The 23,077-nt window shown below is 32.4% G+C and overlaps 1 long non-coding RNA gene and 1 pseudogene across 1 annotated transcript; both read right to left on the bottom strand.

Annotated features, from left to right (window-relative positions):
- Positions 1-5,004: 5,004 nt before the first annotated feature.
- Positions 5,005-23,077, bottom strand: part of LOC128159120 (interferon-induced protein 44-like) — a 36,352-nt pseudogene continuing 18,279 nt past the window's right edge.
- Positions 16,584-22,507, bottom strand: LOC128160561 (uncharacterized). Its single transcript, XR_008240301.1, has 2 exons — positions 22,218-22,507; positions 16,584-18,021 (listed from the first exon to the last, which is right to left on the bottom strand). It is a non-coding gene; the product is annotated as an uncharacterized LOC128160561 (long non-coding RNA).

The raw sequence follows: 23,077 nt of genomic DNA, 5'->3' as shown, positions 1-23,077 counted from the left end.
TAGAAAATTCTTGAGGTTTTGCAGACATACCGACATCATCACCACCATTTTCGGTTTCTGTCTCGTCATCATCTTTAATTTCAGCCCAAATTTTACTAAGTTAGTATAAAATTTATTACCGTAACCAGTGAATCAACACCGACACAACGAGAATGCTCAGTGTCGGTATCGCTATTTTTAGAATCACGCGCTTCCCTCGATAAGTCCGCTTACTCTTCCAAGCATTCTAAATCATGTTTTTTTTAAATTGTAATAAATGTGCTCTTAGTTAATCCATAGTCCTGTGCAATTTCACTTTTTATTTTTAATTAATTGTTTTAAAACTATTTCTAAATATTGTTTCTAGCGAAATTACTTTCCTTTTCTTTTACTGACTACAATGTTATTGAACATTGCAGTAAAACAACTCATTATTTCTGAATACTTTTAATCTATTCTTCTGTGTATAAGTACCTGTGAAAAGTACATGGTCATACCCGGCATACCGTTAGTTACCTGGAACCAACGTACGCAATGAGGCGTGCCGTGAGTATCTCGTTATGTCCGATAGCGCTTACAACTAACGGGCACAATCTCGCTGTATCCGGAATTTTTAAAAAGAAAAAATAAAGAAATAATATGGAACCTACAATCATCTCGTTATAAGCGGTTCCTCGTTATATCCGAGCTCGTTATACCCGGAGGCCACTGTAATCTGTCTAATTAGTCTGCTTACAAAATGTCTCATTTGAGACATTTACATGCAGTTGAAGAAAAGAGATTATTACTAGAAAACATTAGGAAAGAAAAGATGATAGGGCATATGATCAGAGGTAAAGCTAGATGGGTTGAGGAAGGAGAAAAGCCTACCAGATATTTTTGTAACTTGGAAAATCGTAATTATATTAATAAAACTATCAAAAAATTAGAATTAGAAGGAAGTGGTATGATCTATGACCAGGCAGAAATTCTTAATGAAGTTAAAACTTTTTACAAAAATCTCTATGCAAAAAGAGATTCTGAACTATTGGACCTAGACCTCGAAGATATTATTCAAATCCATATTCCAAAATTAGATACATGTCTCTCAGAATCATTGGACAGGAATATATCTGAAAATGAAATTTATGAAGTCTTAAAAAACATGAAAAACAATAAATCCCCAGGTAGCGATGGATATACTGTCGAGTTTTTTTAAATTCTTTTGGGTTGACCTTAAGGAATTTATTCTGAAGTCAATAAATCGTATTTTCTCCAAAAAGGAACTTCCTATTTCTCAACGTTTGGGAATTATATCATGTTTGCCGAAGGGAGATAAACCTAGACAATTTTTAAAAAACTGGCGACCGATTACACTTTTGAATGTTATATATAAACTTATTTCAGGTTGTCTTAGTTCGAGAATTAAATCTACTTTAGATTATCTTATTTCTGACACTCAGTCAGGCTTTATTAAAGGAAGATACATTGGAGAAAATACCAGATTTATATATGACTTAATGCATTTTACTGAAGTTAAGAAAATACCAGGACTATTAGTGTTAATAGATTTTGAAAAAGCCTTCGATTCGATTTCTTGGTCTTTTATTTACAAAGTCTTAAAGTTTTTCGGATTTGGTGAATACATTATACAATGGGTTAAGATTCTTAACACTAATTTCAAGGCAGCTGTTTTACAAAGTGGTTTTTTATCAGACCAACTTTGTGTTGAGAGAGGATGTAGGCAAGGAGACCCTGTTGCACCTTATTTATTTCTTCTTTGTGCTGAGATTCTATCAGCCTTGATAAAGGAAAATAATTATATTAAGGGCATTCTGATACATGGTAAGGAACATAAAATAAGTCAATATGCTGATGATACATCTTTAATTCTTGATGGCTCACCAAATTCACTATTTACAGCTTTTGATACTTTAGAATTTTATTCAAAACTATCTGGGTTGAAAGTAAATAGCTCTAAAACAAAAATAATTTTGATAGGATCAAAAAAAATTTCAAATCAGGTGTTTCATCACTCTAGATGGAAACTTGATTGAAGTTCAACAACATTTAACTTATTGGGTATCTGTTTTTCTGTTGATTTAGAACAAATTACTGACCTAAACTACTCTTTGCAGATTCCTAAAATAAAAAGTATGATACAACATTGGAATAGAAGAATTCTAACTCCAATTGGTCGTGTGACTGTAGTAAAGTCCTTAATCATTCCAAAAATCAACCACTTATTTATATCATTGCCGACACCCAGAAGGGAGACAATTTTATCTCTCAATAAAGACATTTTTGAATTTGTTTGGAATGCAAAGTGTGACAAAATAAAGCGTTCAATTATAACTCAAGACTATCAACAAGGAGGGTTAAAAATGTTAGAAATGAACAAATTTATTATGTCATTGAAATGCTCATGGTTGAAAAGATTGATTAAAGGTAAAAAATCATGGATAGATATTTTTGAAGCTATTAATGGTGTACAAATTGTTAACAAATTACTTGATTTTGGTGATGCATTCATATCAGAATGTGTAATTCCAAAAAATAATGTTTTTTGGCAAGATGTTTTCGATTCTTTTCTCTGTGTTATAAAATCTTTTAATGGGAGTTTCGTCAAAGAAAACCTCCCTAGTATTCCTGTTTGGTATAACACAAACATTAAAGTGGGTATGAAAACACTATTTATAAAAAGCTGGTATGAAAAGGGTGTCAAAATAATCAGTGATTTTCTTGATGTGGATGGAAATCTTTTACCACATGATATTTTTCAACATAGATTCAATATGAATGTCTGCATTATGCAGTATAACAGTGTAGTAAGTGCCATATCAAGATATCTTAAATCTTTTCTTACCAAAAATTCATACCAAGGGTTTATTACTCCATACATTCCAATATATTATAAATCTTTGTTGTTGTATAATAAATGTACTAATGTAGTGTGTAGACAATTAAACTCTTGTAATGTAATTCCTACTTCCATATCCAAGTGGGAATCAGAGTTAGTTCAATATGGAGCCAAAATATGTGTTAATGATCGATGCTTTTAATGTATGCTTTAAAACAACCAAAGACACTCAGCTACAATGGTTACAATTTAGATTACTTCATAGAATTCTACCTGTGAATCATTACTTAAAAAAAATTAAGGTGGTGTCCTCTGACTGTTGCTCATTTTGTAAACATGAAGTTGAGACAATTCAGCATGTCTTCATAAACTGTGAAAAAGTATCCACAATATGGAGCAACCTAAGCTTGCATATTTACCATGCAACTTCCTTAAGACTTGGTTTTAATGTAGTTAATATTTTGTTTGGTGAACTTCCAATGTCTAAAAACAACAAAGTTATTAATTTAATTATTCTATGTTCGAAACAATATTTGTTTACTTGTTTAAAAAAAGGCAAACTGCCATGCCTTTCTGGACTTTTATTATCTTATTTATTTAACAAATACAAGGTTGAAAAATATATAGCTTGTAAAAATTTTGAAATGCAAAAATTTGTCAATACCTGGCAACCCTGGTATTCTATCTTTGACACCATGATTCAATCTTAGTCATGTTATTTGGCTTAACTAACACTTTGTTCATTAATTACCAATTTATGTGCTTTCATCCGTTCTAATATTCTTACTCTTTATATTTACCATATGATTTTTCTGTTTTTGTTTTTCTTTTGTTTTTTGTTTTTGTTTTTTTTGTTTTTTTTTTGGTTTAATTCTTTTGGTATTTTTTCAATTTAAGCAGCCTCTACCAATTAGATTGAGTGTGAGAGAGTGAGCATGCGTGAAAGAATATTTAAAAAAAACTGTATTGAATTTATTTATTATGTTTCTTGAGAGTAAAATAAAAAAAAAAAAAAAAAAAAAAAAAAAAGTCTCATCTGTCGTTGAAACAGAGGGCAGAACAAATCATCGCAAAATGCCTGAAAGGCCCGCATAAACATCCTGATATAAATATTATGAAAAATAAATAGATATTTGTAAACATTCGCATCTAATTTACGCCGTGTTATTTGAAATAAAATGGCTTAAATTTGGGCGTCGCTATATATTAAAATCTTGTCTTTTAAAGTAATTCAGAGCAGTTATAAGAGTTAAAAAACAAATTACTAAATCTTTATGATGAAATAGTTTGTTGTTTGTAAGATATTGAAGGTTTACTAACTTATCCTGTTACATAACAACAGGTAAGTCCACCATTTAAAAAAAGGTGCCAACTTGGAAACAATATAATGGCCAACTACTTTATGTTTCAATTGGACCTCCATATTTCTTTACATACACTCCCTAGAAGTTGCAATTAACCTATACTTTTATTCCCTGCAACCTCACCTATCCCGTTCGTTCCGTTGAACATAAACATTCAATATTTGTCTGATTCCAACATTCTAAATGTATAAACTTCACCGGATCTAGACAATTTAAATCACATATAATTGCTTATTATTGGTTTTATATGATCTTTGTATTTGTTATTTAAATAAACATTTTTCATCACTCTAAAATAACAATTATATAACAACTTACAAGTTGATATTAGTTTTGATTCGTTAGTAGTTCTCACCAATGCCTCTTTCGTGTAGCAAGTTTATAATTCCGATATTTTTTCTGGTATCTCCTTTCGTTTTTAGTCAAGAAACATGTTTGTTTTTACGATACATCGAAAGGGCCATGCTATGCTTGTGTTGAAAGGAGTGATCGCTTGTAGAACGGCTCAAGCCATGCAGGCGATTTATCTATCATTTACGTACATTAACATACATTATTTGAAGTAATCGTCTCTTGTTTGATATTAGAGGGTATCAAACAGATACTAAAAAATATAAGTAATAAAGCGAATCCAGAAAGCAAGTCAAGAAGGACTCTTTAATCACATATTGCCTGATTTATCAGAAATTACAAAAACATTTTAAAAGAAAGAAAAAATACACATGTATTTGATTTTAATCAAGAAGCAAAAGAATTCAACATATGATTATTTCTACATGTACGGTTACTGTTACGCTAATACTTATCTGGCACTGCCTTCCTCGGAACCTTGCAGGCAGAAAATGGGTCTTTCATTCACGTAGAAACCGTTGTAATGCACTGTTAACCATTACCAATCAAAACATACTTCTCTAACCTTGTTCCATACATATTTTTTTTAAGAACGGCAATCAATTGATTAAATTCACTTCCTTACTGATATAAAAAAACTAAATGCTTAATTAATAATTGTATCAATGACCAAATCAATAAAATGTGTTTCTCACATACAAAAAAAAACACTGTCCACAATGTGCAATCAAACAGATTTGACTCATCAATTATATTTATCTAAAAGACAATTAGTTTTAGTGTGGACACTCTTTCCTTCTGCTGCCATTTCGTCAAGTTGTTCTTCCATGTAATCATCAGCAAAGTCTAGGCATCGCTGCAGAGCTTCCATTAACAAAATGTCCACTGCAGTCTTCAGTTTAGTCTCGCTCTCGTAATTTTTCACCGGAAGCACATGGGCACGTGGGAGACCCATTACGTCTGCGACTTTATCCACGGCGTCGAACTTGTAAACGTGTTCTTAACATACTCATTTACATCCGGGCATATTTTGTCAAGTTTGGTCAAGAAGACGACTTGTGGTAAACCTAAATAAGAAAAAAAGCTGTGACTTAAAAAAAATCTATATTAGTTCACATCTGACTTTGTGACTCATTCTATTCATTTAGGGGTGTTATTGTGTTTTGGTTTCATATGTCATGTTTTCAAGTTGTTTATACTTTTAGAATTTTTTTTTCTTTATCTAATGATCCATATTTATATGCTTTTCTGTTTTAATAACCCATAGAACTTTATGTTTTGTATCTCTGTGATATAGAAATCTTACATAAAAATACGGTTTATTTTGTTTTCAATCTCCATTTTAATCCTTTTCATTTGCTATATTAACCAATGTTTTGTAAATTATATGTCCTTCCACTGTGATTTGATAGTTTTGGTTTTTTCTTACCTCTTACCTCTATGGTTCATTTTGACTTGTAGATCTTTAAGACGTTGGAGGACTGCGTCCGACATTACATCAACAGTGCTGTCATCGATGACAAATGCCACGCAGTGAATTTTATCTTTCAGATTTGGGTCATTGATATACCCAAGAGTATCCGGTGTGAAAGGAACCAAAGGGTTAAACTAAAATAGATATTAGTATTTTTAAGAAAAGAAAGGTGATTTCCCTAACTAGAAGCACATGGGCCACAACGCTCACCTGAGCAACAATAGATATAATAAAAGCAGCTTCATGGAGTCATTACACAAAATATATAGACAATGTAGTTTAATAAATGTAGATCCTGTATATACAACCCCAGTCTTTTCCCTGGATATTCTTATGCTCATAATTATGTCTCCTTTTTAACAGGATGATTTCACAGTCATATCTTATGTTAAGCATTGCAGTTCTCAAAAAGATTCTAAACAATTGCTTATATATGAGATATAAACCTTTATTTAACTCTGAACCCCTTGTGAGGTCGATAAATCGTCCAGGGGCAAAAGTCTAAACAATTTTGAAAAATCAGCAAATTGTTTGCATATATCATTAAGTTTAACCATACATTATCATAATTCAAATTTGAGAAAAATTAAAATGTTTTCCTTTTCAAAATCCCCGATGATTGGTCCCCAATGTGCCACCCCCCCCCCCCCCCCCCCACACACACACTTCTCAAGATTTTGATTTTAGCAAATCTGATTCTATACTATCTGAGGTTGCTTTCATAAAAAATTTCAGTTTTTCTATGCAAACGGTTTCTTAGAGGATTTTTAAATTTTTTTCTCTATACATGTATATTCCTATGTAAAAATTTGTATCCCTTGTTGTGATCTCCAGCCTACCCCCGGAGACAAGGGACAACTGGGCTTTTTTATCATTTAAAAAATTACAGTTGAGCACAGTGAGGTAAATATTTCTTTTTCACGTATGGATGGAATTTGAAAATATACATTGACGAGCAGAAAAAGAAATGTATATTCATATGTTTTCTTGTATTTTAAAAGCTTTTAGATGTAGGGCAGACCTAAAAGTGTACGGCGAATGAATATAAACAGTGTACCCCTGCCATAAATGTACATGAATTTCTCACTTGTAACTATTTTATCTTGAGTAAAAAATGAATTTTACGAGTTTGCAGACATTAAAGATTAGGTACACCCCCCCCCCCCCCTGGAATTTCCACGTTATTTTTTTGTGCAAATTTGCTCTGTGCATGGGCGGTATTTCATATCATCCTTTAGGACTTGGTTTTCGAAACAAAGCAAATCAGAAGGTTCAATCACAGAATGTGAAACTTTTTTTCGAAATGCCAACTAAAAAAAAGTATTTGTTACATGAGAAAAATGAATTACCTGGTACCGGTCTGGTATATTTCCGTCCAAGATGAAAGAGATCTCTTGTGCATCCAGTGCAAATTCCTCCTCAAATCCACGTGTGCCACACAAACGGAAATTAAGAATTGTTCCCTTAGAAAAGTCCTTCACTTTGTTTTGTCGATACTGGTTAAAAAACAATGGTAAGTTTTATGTAATGATATAAAAAGATCGGGTTTTGCCTAAAAATAAGTTGTTCTATGATTATATGGGCTGCACTTGTAACTTAATAAAAACAATTGTTCTTTCTGCTTATCGGTTACTACATAATAATGTTATTCAAGTGTATAACTTATCAGAACTCTCTCTCTCTCTCTCTCTCTCTCTCTCTCTCTCTCTCTCTCTCTCTCTCTCTCTCTCTCTCCATCGTTGTCACACTGTGTTCAAAGCTCCCACTACAAGCTTTGCTGGTGATTTTCCCGCGGAATAAGGAGTTGACAGAGTTAAAGAAGCTGGTCTTTCCCGCGCCAATCTGATCAATCAGGAGGATGTTTGCTGCCGGCACGTTTGTTTCCGTCATAGGTTTGTAGTTAAGCTAAGTTTCCTTAAAATCTTGCATTACCTATAAAACACATTTAAGATTAATTGCAAATTGAACAAGAGGTCCATGGGTCCATATCGCTCACCTGAGCAACAATGACTTTATATGGGCGTTAAAATGCAAAGGATAGACCCACCTATTATTTTCATCTATATTCAAAAACAACAAATGGCTACAAACCAGGATGATATTACGCTGTAATATTTTCTATGGAATAGCGATAATACCTTTATCCCCGTAACAAAATGTATTAGATCTATTGAAACTGTTTTAACGATCTCGTTTTTATTTACTCGTGTCTGAGAAACTATCAAAATTGATGTGGAATTCATATAATCCATCGTATAAAGAGGGGGCCCCAAAAAGTAGTTACAGCATATCATCTTTTAATTTGTTGTACAAGTATTTAACGTTTAGTGAGACATTTCTAATGATCAACCAAAATTTCACCGTCAATCGTAGAATTATAAGCAAGATATAGAGCTCACAATTTTGCTAGATTTTGCAATTGGTATTTCCTATTCAGCATTTAAAATGTAAACAAAAAATGGCCTCATATCTGTGAACACAGCTCTATATCTTGCTTATAATTTGAAGCTTAACACTCAAATATGGTTAGCAAATAGAAAATGTAAACCCTTAAACAGAAGAGACATGCACTAAAACAAAGATAACAATTTTGTTTCAAAATGAATCATATATATATATATATATATATATATATATATATATATATATATATATATATATATATATATATATATATATGTAGATAAATAAAGCCTTATATATAACATATTTCCGTCATCGATATTAAACTCTGTTTAAACTGACTAAACTCGAAAAATGCTGAGCATCTCAACAAAACACATTGCATTAATCCATTACGCAAAAGATCATACGTACGAATTACAAATAGAATGAATTTCATTTTAGTACATTGTTAATACACCAGATTTTGCTTATTTTGCGCAGGTAAACAGTCCACTGTCTCATTTACCATGTCTATGTTTGATTTGATACGTAAAAATTACAAAATACAGGCGATAGTTCCACAGAACATAAATACAGTTATATAAAATGAACGAAACCGTCAAATGTGAAAACTGTCAACGCATTGAAATATTTTACCCCACTTTACTTCACAAAATCGGCATCAATGTATCTTGCATGTTTCAAAAAGTCCCTTTGTTCGCAAACTGTTGCACAGCATTTGTCAGATCGACCCGTTTATCTTACGTCCTACATGGCTGCTTTAAACAAAGAACTAACTTTTACACCGTCCCGTTTCAGAAGTATGGAATACCGAACCCGAAGTTATAATCTGATTGAAACACGGATTTCCTTTATCATTTTTTCGTAATAACTCAGATTTGAAACTGAATTAGCCCATAATTTTTGCAATTAGTATTAACCTTTCCATAGGACTTTTTCTTTTGCTAAATTACGCTGAATTTAACTTAGTAGTTCTTTTAAAGAAGAGATTTTTAAAAATGCATTCCCCTTTTTCTACATTTTCGAGGTTTTCTTCGCTTTGGATAACAATAGGTCTTTCATTTCTACGATTTTAATTTGCCTTCCAATAAGGATGCTTTGTGTCAAAATTGGTTGAAATTGGCCTAGTGGTTTTAGAGAAGTTCAAATTGTAAAAAGTTAACAGACAGACAGACAGACAGACAGACAGACAGACAGACAGACAGACAGACAGACAGACGGACAGCCAGAAAGACAGACGGACGGACGGACGGACGGACGGACCGACGGACGACAGACCAAATGTGATCAGAATAGCTCACTTGAGCTTTCAGCTCAGGTGAGCTAATAACACACATAACTTAAATTAATACAGACATTAGAGATTTTAACTCTATTTTTTCACATCTTTCGAAGTTTGGTAAACTCTTTTTCAAAATTTTTGCTATCAGTTCTTTAAAATCCACATATTTCAGTACCTAAAGCGATCCACAAGTAATTATTTTAGTTCGATATTAGTTCGATATTGAATTTATCTTTTCTCTAAACACAAGTAGCAAAAGTTTTCAAATATATATTCCATCACAATGCTCATGCTCAAAATTTCAAATGTGAAAAAGAGTGTGTTAATTTGTCAAATAAAATGGTTTAATTCGAAACATTTTCTTACCAAGCATACATAACTCAACTTTCGAACTTTTAGCAAAACACAACTTATAAAACTAAATCAAACAATATTGGGGTAAACATGATCAAGAGACTATCAATTTAAATTAAGTATTTTTTGTGAACAAATTTTATAACTCTTAATAAATGTTTTATTACAAATGGTATGTAAAATATAAACTGTTTTTTTATGCAAAATTACAAAATTATGATATTTGTGTTTTGTTTTTTAAGTTTTCTGAAAAAAAAATGTAAAATGTTTGTATATTTTCTTTTGAAAATCAATAAGACTTTTTTTTATTTATCGACTTTCAATAGATTTTTCTTAAATTACAGTATAACCTTATATAATTTTGTATTTTGGTACATAATTTAATAAATCTTGAGATCACGCTTCCTTTTTTTTGAAAAAATTCCCAGTTTCATTATAGAAAGTCAATATTAATGTTTGTTATATTCAGTAGTATATTCTCACTATATAACTCTATATGGACGAATAGTCAATAATTGTAATATCAGCTCGTCCGAAAAATATTGACCGGTCAATATTTTTTTTATATTGACCGGCTAGGAATAATATCTAGAGAACATTCCCTTTATTTCAAATAATCGCCTATGATTTGTTGATTCGTAAATGATGACGTAAATTACTCTTCGCGACTCCAAAACAAGGTGACGTCATAATAGACAGTCAAGGCAAGTAAACCACAGACGCGCAATGCGACGGTTTGCTATCATAACGGATATAAGGATTTGCGAATTACTGTGAAGTAAAATCAGGTAGAACATCTGTATGTTAATTCTTACGCTCGGCGGAATATCACCAGTGACCGTTTGATGCTGAGGATATTTTGGAAATGAACTTTGCACAAAATTGAATTCGTGAATTCTTTGTTGAGCTGAGAAAATTACGACGATCTGTTTTCAATACTTTCTTAAATTTTGGTTTGTTTCTTCATATAACAAAACAAATGTTGACTGTGTTTTCGGGCAACATTGATTATATTAGCCCCCTTGGGACGAAAATATTGCCCTCCGCTTCGCGTCGGGCAATATTTCATCCCTCGGGGGCTAATATAATCAATGTTGCCCTCAACCCCAGTCAATATTTGTATAGTATTTTGGACTCTTTAGTGAGTTTATGAATTATTTTAACTGTTCCGATTAAAAGACATTAGTTTGACACAAATTTCTAAAACTTCTGGTCTACCTTAATCTTGGCAATTAATAAATTGCTGGACAATAGATGATTGAACTTATCTTTACAGCTCTGAGTGCAGGAAAATGTTTATTTTTTTTTCTTTGGTGTCATTATCATTTCTTTATTACCGAAAAAAACAATGCCAATAAAAGTTAAAGAGTGTGTTATTATGGGCTTAACTAGTGTACTGGAAATCCGCACAATAGTGGGATGTTGTGTGTGGTGTTGGTCTAACTTTGTTGGATTTCCGCACTTCGGTATAGATTTTATGAACAAAATTACATCGAACTGTCCGTGCTTGAACTTCCAAAGGTATTCAAGTTGTTGTCTTTGAAATCCGAGACACCCATTTAAAACCATGTCTCTTTTTTAATAACTAAAATACAACTTGTTGAACTTTTGTTTCGTTCTTTGAGGTTTTTTTTAGCGTTCACTTGAACGAGTGTAACAAACAGAACTTTCCCCTAAATTCGACATATGGATTTTAAGAACTTTACTTTACAATCAACAATACAACTTAAATAGACTATACGTTTAAGAATGTTGGATAAAATTTAAGCATAAAGCCTAATTGAGTCCTACTTGGCTAACCACAAATTAAAATTAAAAACTTCAAACTTGAACTTGAATGACAAAACTGGTATTGGAACTCTATAAAGTCCCAAAATAATAAAATAAACAGACTTGATGACGCACAAACCAATGATTAACCTAATACATGTATTGAAATTTAACACATAATGTATACATCACATGAGAGAGTAAGTTCGAAAAATGACAGTGTCCAAAAGTGAATAAACCTAATTAAAGAAAAATAGAATTAATCGTTAGGCTACCACATAAAACGATAGCATTAGCTATGGAACGCCGCTCGTAAAATGGACTTGTCTGCAAAATCTTATAAATTTAAAAAAAATGAAAGTAAACGTTTTGGTAAGTTGACATATCTCAATGAACAAACTATCTGGAAGTTCAGTCTGCACTGAGAATTTGGAAGTTAGAGTTACAGGACTTCAAAACCAGTGAATTAAAAAAAAAATGTACATTTTATTCTTGAAAACCTTCCGCTACAGAATATAGTCCTGTACTAAACGATGTAATTTTCTATGAAATATTTTATTCAGTAAAGTTAATCCGGCATTGTAAAATAATAGTATAAGAGTAAAATGAATAAAAACTGATGCATAATTTTCAGACAAAAGGTGACAAATCCAAAAACAGGAACCAACCTCTATTACAGAGCGTAACAATTTCTTGTGCGAGACAGGTTCAGATTTAATGAACAAAGCGTTAATACCTTAGTTGTCCAATCTTCGTGTTCTCTCCATGGTTTTTCTAAAATTCTTTGACCAGTTCCATCTTCACGTATAAATATTGTTTAATAAAAGTGAAAAAGGAAAGTTTATAAGTACAGAAGTATACAGGGTGAACATTTATTGCCTAAATTATTTGATATTCTTCTCTTGATTTACAATGGGTTCTTATTTGATAATAAAATCTGTAAATAAATTAAATTAAAACATAATAAGGTACGGCATTTATTAAATCTGATGACAACACCATGCAACAAAGAACTCTTTCATAGGAGTTTCACATGACACCGTAAACAATGAAGTTGTTTTATATATTTACATCAATAGTAATAACAAATTTTACCTATAACTTTGTAAACTTCCAAGTCTGTGACTTTCATATTGTTGTTTGTTATGGTGTTTTTGTTTTCACCATTCAAATTGAAACTATTTCCAAGATTGCAGTGACCCTTGAGAGAAAACGCATTTCCTGAACTGGTTATGGTTCCACTGAATGTACAAATGTCATGCCCGCTACCAAAGGTTGGTCGGTAACCAATCTTGCCATATCCAGCATGGCTTGCATTGCTGACCGGAAACTTTATTGGCTCTACAGTCTTCTTACAATAACCTTTTACTGAACAGTAATTTGTTATCAATTATAGAAGCAAAAATGTTCATTGTACAACTGTTTATCTATATAGTACCATAGCTAAGTCATATATTACGTAAACAGGGGTTTCAAGGGGCCAGAAGTTTAAAACTTTGATCATTAATATCGGAAAGAGGAGAAATATTTTGAAAGCATTGTAGAACAAAAGTTGTTTACAATAATATTCTTAACAATATGATAACTAAAATTTTGTTGTTGATGGCCCCGGTAAGGAGTTTAAGGGTCAGCACCTAAACCACTTTTGTACAGATATCTCGAGAACAGTTAACAATTCGTGAATACTTGTTGAACAAAATATGTTTATATTTGCAAGACCTTTTATTTGATATCAAGAAAAAGGGGCTTACCCCTCAAATTAAGGGCTAAAAGAGCTACAAAGTCTTTTTATAATAACTCTTTTCTGAGCGATAATTTGACATCAATTTTTAAACAAAGAACGTTTTAAGTTTTATCTAACGCTGAAATCCGTTTTAAAATCGGACGATGATCTACAGAGATATTGGGGTTTAAAAATTGATTTTTTCCGGACATTTTGACTCCGCATTCTTGGTAAAGAAAAAAGTATTATGTTCAATGTTAAATTAACTCGTTCCTAAAATATTTCCATAAATGTTAAATCTTTCTTCAACACATTCGGATTTTTATTCGCTAAGTCGTTCTTAAAGTCGAAAAGATGTTTGCTAATTTGTACTCAAAATTACTCATATTTTGTTAAATCGTACCAAGAATTATTTCATTTTTTTAAAGTTACAAATGTACTTGTGTTTTTCCTTTAAGAACTCTGCTTCTTACAGGTACCAATAGTTTTACTTTGGACATAAGCGGAAGACCTACTAGCTTTGCTCTAGTTTTTATTGTGTTTCTTTTCTTTTTTGCTTTTGGGTGCAACGTGTTTAACTTTCTTGTCCTCTTTCAAGAATCTTTGTTAAACAGTTACCTATTTCGTGAATTTATATATATATATATATATATATATATATATATATATATATATATATATATATATATATATATATATATATATATATATATATATATATATATTCTCTCCTCTCTTTTCCTCTCTTTTTCTCTCACCCAAAATTTACTTTCACTATACATGTATAAGAATTTTACAGTATAAAGTATTCAAATATTGAAAGGTTTTCCAATAGGATTTCCAATTGTATATAAAAAAATTTATTAGAAATGTTGCGTGTTTACATATGTTGTGAAAGAGGAAAATTCAATCAGAAAAACCCATCTGATCACATTTTGGTCTGTCAGCCGGGACTTATTATAAATCTAGAAGATCTTCTCATATTGGTTCTTGTTAGCCTTATTACATTACAAAATAAAAAAGTATTTTGATTTTGATAAGTGTTCTTCAACGAGAGTTGTAATCCGCTCAAATGTGAAAAAATATCTCAAACGACGCCTCACACATACCCTACCTAACTAATCCATTATATAGCTTTGATCTTCATGATTTTGTAACAACCCCTCTGACATTAGATATTTACTTTTATCTACCACCACACTTTTGATCTCTTTGAGTTTTGAGACGACCCCCTCAGAAAGGACGTCCAGGGTACTTCTGTCAAGTACAAATACCACCACGTGTATCCTGTCCTTCACTGTGGGGTCTTTGACAAAGCCCGGGGTATTTGTTGATAGAGTGGAATCAACTTCAAACTGAAATCAGATCAAATAACTGAAGGTTGATTTTGTTTACATAATCATTCCTATGGATTTTTTTCTCTGCGGAAAACTTGAGAGCGTTTTACTTAACTTTTGCAGTGTTTCTAAAACTTGTTAAAACTAGCCCTTATTTACGCTTTATAAATGATATGGCAGCAGAGTGCTACATACATCCAAAGATTGTCTTTGAAATTTTTTTGAAATGGTTCCCCCTTTTCATGCACTCTATTGCTTACCTTTATTAACGTTTAACCAGATCTAAGCGTACAATGTAATGATTGGGGAGATTTCCATCCAGGGGAAATCTCAGGTCTTCACTTTTAATGGAGTCACTCTTCTCCATGCCTCTTGTGTCACAAATCCGGAAACAAATGTATTTCGTGGTCAAAGGGTCACGAATCCGGAATTTTTCAAACTATTTAATTAGGTCAAATGAAAGTTTTTTAATTTTTGAAAGTGCTGTTTTACCTTTGTATTATATTCTCCCATTATTTTTCCATGTCAAATTATACAATTTGAAATAATATTATATAAAATAATAGTAGATAGGTTAAAAGAGAGAGAGAGAGAGAGAGAGAGAGAGAGAGAGAGAGAGAGAGAGAGAGAGAGAGAGAAAGAGATATCACCCGCTTGGTAAGGCTGTTCAGATCGCCCTCGGAACATGCCCGAGAAGACATTTTGCCCCTGAAGATTGAGTTGATTGGGTTGAGGAAGCTGGACTTTCCGGCACCGACATGTCCTATCAGTATAATGATGACATCTGGAATTTTTATGTCCTCAAAAGGTTCATAAGTGGCAACGAAGTCTTTTAACTTTTAAACAAATATGTAAAATCTAAATTAACTATTTGTCAGCCGTTACTGTGGGACAAGGGCCTGCGTAGAATCAGACCTCGGAAAACAAAACAGATAGGCACAAAGTATGTACAAGATCTTGGTCTTCCTTGACCAGGCTATAAAAGAAACCGAACACTGCCGTAAATCTCAATTGGGTGTCGTAGACCAGTTGCCCAAACCAATGTCTCTAAACAAGCGACCATAACCAGGTGCCAAAACCCAGAGTTTTCATGCTACCTTGTGACTCTTCACAACATTAATTCTCCGTAGCAATAGTTTCGCGCTACAACTGTGTCTAAACAGCAGAGGGTACCAACACCTCATATAACCAGAGTTCCCTACAGAGGATACCAACGCCTCCAAGAGCCCGATACCAAAGAGAAGATGTCAGCACTTCTCTTATTTATTATTCTCTGCCAAGCTGTAGCAAGAGATTAAGAATATCAATGTAACTGCTACTAAAAAGTTCAACACGTAGCCCGGAGAGAGCACTCACGGACATGAATTTCAAAGAGACAAACACTTTGTGTAACCACGCTATCTTTTTAGTTCTTAGCAGCCGACAACTGAATCTCCGTTATATTTTTACCCCTGCGATCAAGTGAAAAGAAGTTATGACATACCTGAGAACTCCATTCCGGCGGAAGTCTCAATGGAGAATCCAGTTGCTACATTTAAACATACTATTATTTAATGTTATATATATATATATATATATATATATATATATATATATATATATATATATATATATATATATATATAACTGTTTCTATTAAGAAAGAGGATTTTCTATTCGTGTCCTCTTTTTTTCAGTGCAAAATGAAAAATGAACGCAATGCAATAACAGAAATGAACATGAATTTTATTCATTTTGGTCGTTGAATACAACATAAATTGGTGAACCCACCATCTTTTTTTACACAAAAGCACATTTTACAGTATCTTTAAACCTTCATATTCCACAATTACAGTCAAAATATTGGTGATTCCACCAATTTCATTCATCGACTATTTCACTTACGAATAAACTTGGTGGGTCTACCAATAATAATATATTGGCGATTCTATTATTTTGAACAGCATAAAATATCTCGCTCACAGAGGACCCTGGTGGTTCCACCAATTTTATTCAACAAATATTTCACTTATGAATAAACTTGGTGGGTCCACCAATAATAAGATATTGGCGATTCTATTATTTTGAACAGCATAAAATATTTCATGCACAGAGGACCATGGTGGTTTCACCAAAAATTAAGTGTGAAATTGTCTGTATACAGTTTTGTATTTCATTCAAAGAATTGGTGAACCCACCAACAAAGCAATAATAGAACAGATGACAGAAACAAAACCCCTTCGAATGCCTAAAAATCAACAATTCTGCAAACAATGTTTGGTGGTTCCACCAATAGTCAAAGAGGTTAAATTTTCTAATACATCAATAACTACTACACTGAACACATTTTAAGAACTTGTCCAAAATGAAAAATGATGTCACTATTTCAATACTTGTTGAATCCACCAATATAAAATTGTGCGAAATGTGAAATGAAACTAAAGTTCCAAATTGGTGGACTCACCAAGAATTTTAAAAGGTTTATAAATCGCTGTGTTAAATATATTAACATTGGTTGGACAACCAACACACAGGAAAATTTTAGCTTTTATACAAGACAAGAAAGTTGGTGAATCCACCAGAGAGATTACATTAACGTATTTTTCGTTTTCGCTGATGCAGACTAGTGGAATAAATTTACCTTGTTAGACTCAATTAAAAACAAGCACTTTCACGTTAAATTTACATATACTTTGTGGATCTACGACGACTTGTTGACCAAAATAGATTACAAATCTGGTGCATGCACACACACAAAAAATAAAATCCCCCAAAGCACTTTTTTTCACTGTCAAATAAAAATATAGAATTGTCGGAGTCTGCTCTTCCTGTGAGTCAAAAGTTTTCCTTTTTAACGGGATTATCAATGGCAGAACAGAATGATATTATAAAAGATAAAAGCAAAAATTATCATCACCAACTCCTAGGAGCAACTTATATGGATTTCCACCGATGGTATGTGTTGTAAATAAACTAGTCACCGTCACTATTAACATTTCAATAATTTTGTTGATTATTCTCGTAGAAAATCACCGACACTACTCTCTGGTCATATTTTAAAGAGTTTACGAATGATCGACATACGCATAGTTTGTCTATCCTCCTCAGGGTTCTAGATGGAGGTGGTGCCACAGGGATTTTATGTGTAAACCAACACAGCGATCTGTAAAAGAAGTGCAAAACTGGATAATTATGAAAATGAAAAGAAATCATCAACTTTTTTTTTTATGATAAACTTTCACAAAGATTTGTCAGTTCAAGTACAGAGTAAATGAAAGAAAATATTGTCACATTAAGTCCGTGTTGAGGTCATGCGTTGAAGTTTAAAATAATCAATATAATGTTAATATCACGAACAAAGTTGCAAAAAGAAGACCAAGTACTCAGTTTCAGTTTAGTATCTAAATAATGACGCAATAATCAATATGTTGTCAATAAATGTTGAAAAAGTACAAGTCTCTCATGATAGTAAATAATATTTCATAATTTGTTTGCTGCCAAGATAGTTTTTCATATGTATTGTTTCATGAAGATGGCTATAGAATACATGTTTTAACTAAACAACCCCTCAATTATCCAGGGGCCGGAGAGCAATAATACCGGATTAAATGAAAACTAAAAATAAAAATTTGTAAACAAAACTCGAGCCTTGTTATTGTTTACATGTGTGTTATATTGATATAAGCTTCAATCTAATGTTACTTTTTGTTGTTGATAAAATTATTTATGAGCACATTGAATTAGTTTATCTTGTTTCCACATGTTATTTTGTCAAAGAAAATGTAATTTCTTTACTTTACAAAAATTACATTATTTGTAAGCAAATATAAGACTCGAGCTTTGTTTACATAACAACGATTTCTTTCCTCTGTATCTCGCTTGTAACGTGACTTTTAACATTCAAATTTGGGTAAATCGTTTAAAGTAGACAACAACAAAAATTTATACATACAAATACAATAAAACTTTCATCTGAAACCGCCTCTAAGTCCCTTTAAAGTATTCTGTACTTACATGGGTGTAGTCTAATTGTTTAAACCATATTAAATAGTATACGTGTACGTTATAGAAGAGATAGAATTATGAAGAAAGAGTGATCTATGTTTGATCAGGGGCAGATAAGCAAAAAATCTCTTTTTTTTCAAAAGTTGTAAGGAAAAAACATAGTTAGAGCTTTAAGTTAATGTATCACAGTCTAATATCAGAATTCATGTGGAAAATTGACTAGACTTCTAAAAAATTGAAATAAACGCAGGAGAAGCGACCAAAAAGGGCCAAAATCCTGCCACTAAGTGCAGTCATCCTTTAATGCAATTTATAGCTACATGTATGTAGACCTACAGTGATATAAAAAATCACAAACTTCACGAAATAATAATGGACATATACATCTTGCTGATTTATATTTTTTAACAATCATTTTATCAATTTGTTAAAAGAAAGATGTAAACATAAACGAGGGTATGTTTTTTTTTATGATTCATACAGGTAATGTGAAGGTAGCGAAAATTGCAGAAAAATTTACATAACCCGAAAACGCGGATTCTGGCCACACCCCGTGATAAGAAACCCTACCCTGTTGTTGTTGAATTAATAATTTTCGACTTTACAGTCTTTCTTAAAATTCTTTCAGTTTCAGTAAAGATAAATAAGAAGAGTTTCAACCATTTTACGTGTATTTTAATAGTGTATGACAATATTGGCCTACTGAGTGTATCAGGTGACAAAACAAAATCATATTTGCGCGTATGTTAATTTTAAATCTGTTAAAGAATGTTGGCGTTTAAGATATACATTCGGCGGGATTCTATGCGCACACGGAGAATGAAAATTCCATGCATCGATCATTTTTGCACATTTTCTGAATTATAACGGTAATTTGGTTTTTGTTGAACGTGAAATGGGTAGAAAATGTTTGTAATGCAAAGATTGTATCAAAATATGGGTCTATAGTCTGTCCCAAGTTATTGCATCCATCACTTTTTGATGATTAAAAAAAAACAACAAGACATATCTGTGAAAGAAATGCTGTTGAAATCGATAAAAGGAAAAATATCCAAGATATCTTCTTTGACAAATTATCATTCTTTCCTCCATTCGGAAGTACTCGGGATACCTCGCACAATTTTTCAACGTTATCATCCGGGCTTGTTGATGCAATGTAAAATACCCGTAGACTTTCTAATTTGGGATGTGTATTGAAATTTGAAGCGGTAAAGGGGGCGTTTCAAAACAAATAATCTGGACATTATTTATATTTGTGGATGAACGTAGTTTGGAATCTGAGGTATTTATGATTATCGAAATATCAAGCGAAAAGTGGTGGAAGCAAAAACTCGGGAGAGAGTATAAATATAGCAACACGATGCAATTCATGCAAAATCCTACTTATTTATTGTTGTCTTTGAATGATTTTGTCGTCTCTGGGTCTTCTTTTTTGGTTATAATAGTTATAGTTGTTTACGTGCTAAAACGTTGCAATCTACGTGTCTTAATAGCTAAAGCTAATTTTTGAACTGATTAATCTTACTTTCACAAGGTCTGTGGATATGATTAGTACCCTCGATATCTCCAGACAAGTTTTTGCCTTAAAAGCCTCGTAATATCTAAAAACCGTCAACTGACCTCTGAAAAAAGTAAGCTTAATTCACGTGCTGATCAAGTGTCGTCATTTATACGTGTTAACAATATATAAATAGTGCCTGTTTGGGAGGTTAACAGTTGAAATTGACACCCCGAGAAAACCATTGTCAACCGAAGCGGAGGTTGACAATGGTTTTCGACGGGTGTCAATTTCAACTGTTATCCTCCCAAACAGGCACTATTTATTTTGTTATACTGACTTAATTTTTAAGAAAACTTTACTGCTTTTATATTAGAATAACGTGAATTCTACAGCGAACCGTACGCGCATAATTTTCGCGCATGTAACAATTTTTAATGTTACCCGTTGCTAAGTGCGTTGCTAACGCTGAGGGTAATAGAAATGATTATGAACTGCCTCTTAACCAATCAGATTTCAGTATTTAACATGAAAGTATAACAAACTACAGTACTTCACTTACATGTAAGTTATATATTTGGCTAAGCGAAAATAGTGGTTAAAATATAATGATTTAGTTTGAATGATTCCTGTCTCCTTTAGTGTTTTCCCATCATTTTCCTGATTATTTTTGTTTCATTTAAAGTATAGTAAATGAGAAAATGTTTTTAGGCATTTTATATTTAAATTTTACTGCACTGAAACTATAGAAAAAATACATGTAGCTATGTATACTTACACTCGTGATTAACAATTGTTTTCAATGAAATCTTTTTCATTGGTCACCTTTTGCATATGCTGATTGAATTTAAATTGTACATAAATCTTATTTTAAGAATTAAACTTCATATTCATTAAAACTTTTATCTCCTTTTTGATAACGTGTTAGATCCCGCAAGTGACATCCAGATGCTGAAATTATTCAATTATGTTTGAAGAAATTAGGTAGCCAGGTAAGAATGGTATATATCAAGGAAAGTATATCGCTGAATCCATTTGTTGATATCATAAATGACTAATCCAACCCATTAATTACGTCAGGCGAAGGAATAGATAAGTGCACCTTCCTTTACACAGTCACTGAAGAATTTGCACCTTCTCGTTCTTTTCTCTTTGAAAAAGGTGGTTTTGAGACATGATTATGTCATCTATAGGTCTAGTATTTATTTCGCGCGTGTTAAAGACTTACATTAAAACAAATTAAACCAAAAACACTGAATATTTAAAAATCATTATGACAGCAGTTACAGGCACGTAGCATCGTTTTAGAAAGTGTGTGGGGCCAAACTCATCCAAAAAATTTTGACAAGCGAAAAAAGGAACTTTCAAAATCATAAAAATCCTAATCCGTGGGAAGGGGGGGGGGGGTTCCAAATATTGCATATCTATTTGTAACTTCATATAACATCAACTTCCTTTCAATTCAATTTTTACATTCTCCAAAAAAAGATGGAGGGGGGCTCCATTTTAATTTTCCTCTTTATATGTAGATTTTAAAGAAAATGTTTACTGCGCAAAAAAACAGGGGGGGGGTGCTGCCCCCTCACCCTTACCCCACCCAACGCCCGAGGCTCCGTGCCTTAATTACATGTTCAAGGTACTAGTATGCATATAATGCCAAGTTATGCTTGAAAACAGAAAAAAGGAAAGGCCAGGTCAATGATGCTGATATATATGTTGCATTTGTAATGTTTACATCCATAACTTTAGCAATCGTCATAACTTTGCGCATTTTTTCTGCAGCTAATTGTGAACACGGTTAAGTAACATATTCACAATAACTCCGAGTATTCATGTTGATGTAGTGTATTACTTACCATAACTAGGCCGACTTCATTTGTTGTCTTTATTTCTTTTTTTCTTTCTTCATTTATCCAACCATCGGCATCCATATAATTCTTTTCTCCTCTTTGACACACAATATCCAATATTTCAGTCATTATTCAAACAGATGAATTATTATATTTCGTGATAATTCAAAATTCCGTTGTTGTTAATCCGTATGTCCTATTTTTAGAATGATGATCATTCGTACTGTAAACTGTTCTGTGCATGCCCCATTCACCCAGCCTTCCATTGGTTGATGGTATAATGTTTCAGAGGAAGGCACAGCAGGAAGTCTTTATGCAATTAACCGTTACCGTTATTTGTTGACTGCCGTCCATTTCAAATTCAAAATAAATAAAATACTATATCTAGGAACATTTAACTGTATTTATTTGTTGAATAGTGCTAAAATTAAGCGCGATGTTTTTCAATTATGCAATCACTTTGTTCCTGTTTACAAGTTTTTCCGACCCACTTTTTTCAATTACGTACGTTAGTCCATAATACATCTATTCATAAAGTACATGTAACCTTAAAGGTAAATTTGTTAATCCTGATTTAAGATTAAATCGATACAAACAATTAATTGTCATAAATTTTTATATACACTCTACTCCTAGAATAAACAGAAAATTTTATATGACGCAATTCTCTCTCTCTCTCTTTCTCTCTCTCTCTCTCTCTCTCTCTCTCTCTCTCTCTCTCTCTCTCTCTCTCTCTGTGTGTGTGCAAAGTATCTATGCACCTTTTTCTTTGTTCAGCTCTTTCTCCGATCTTGCTGACTTTGACATGAGTCAATGTGGGAATTTTACGACATCCGAGAGCAGTGAAGAATTCTCTCTCTCTCTCT

Source organism: Crassostrea angulata, chromosome 8, assembly GCF_025612915.1.
Source record: "Crassostrea angulata isolate pt1a10 chromosome 8, ASM2561291v2, whole genome shotgun sequence".
In the NCBI taxonomy this organism is placed as follows: Eukaryota; Metazoa; Mollusca; class Bivalvia; order Ostreida; family Ostreidae; genus Magallana; species Magallana angulata.
Note: the sequence above shows the minus strand (reverse complement) of the source record. Positions and strands in the feature narration are given on the sequence as shown.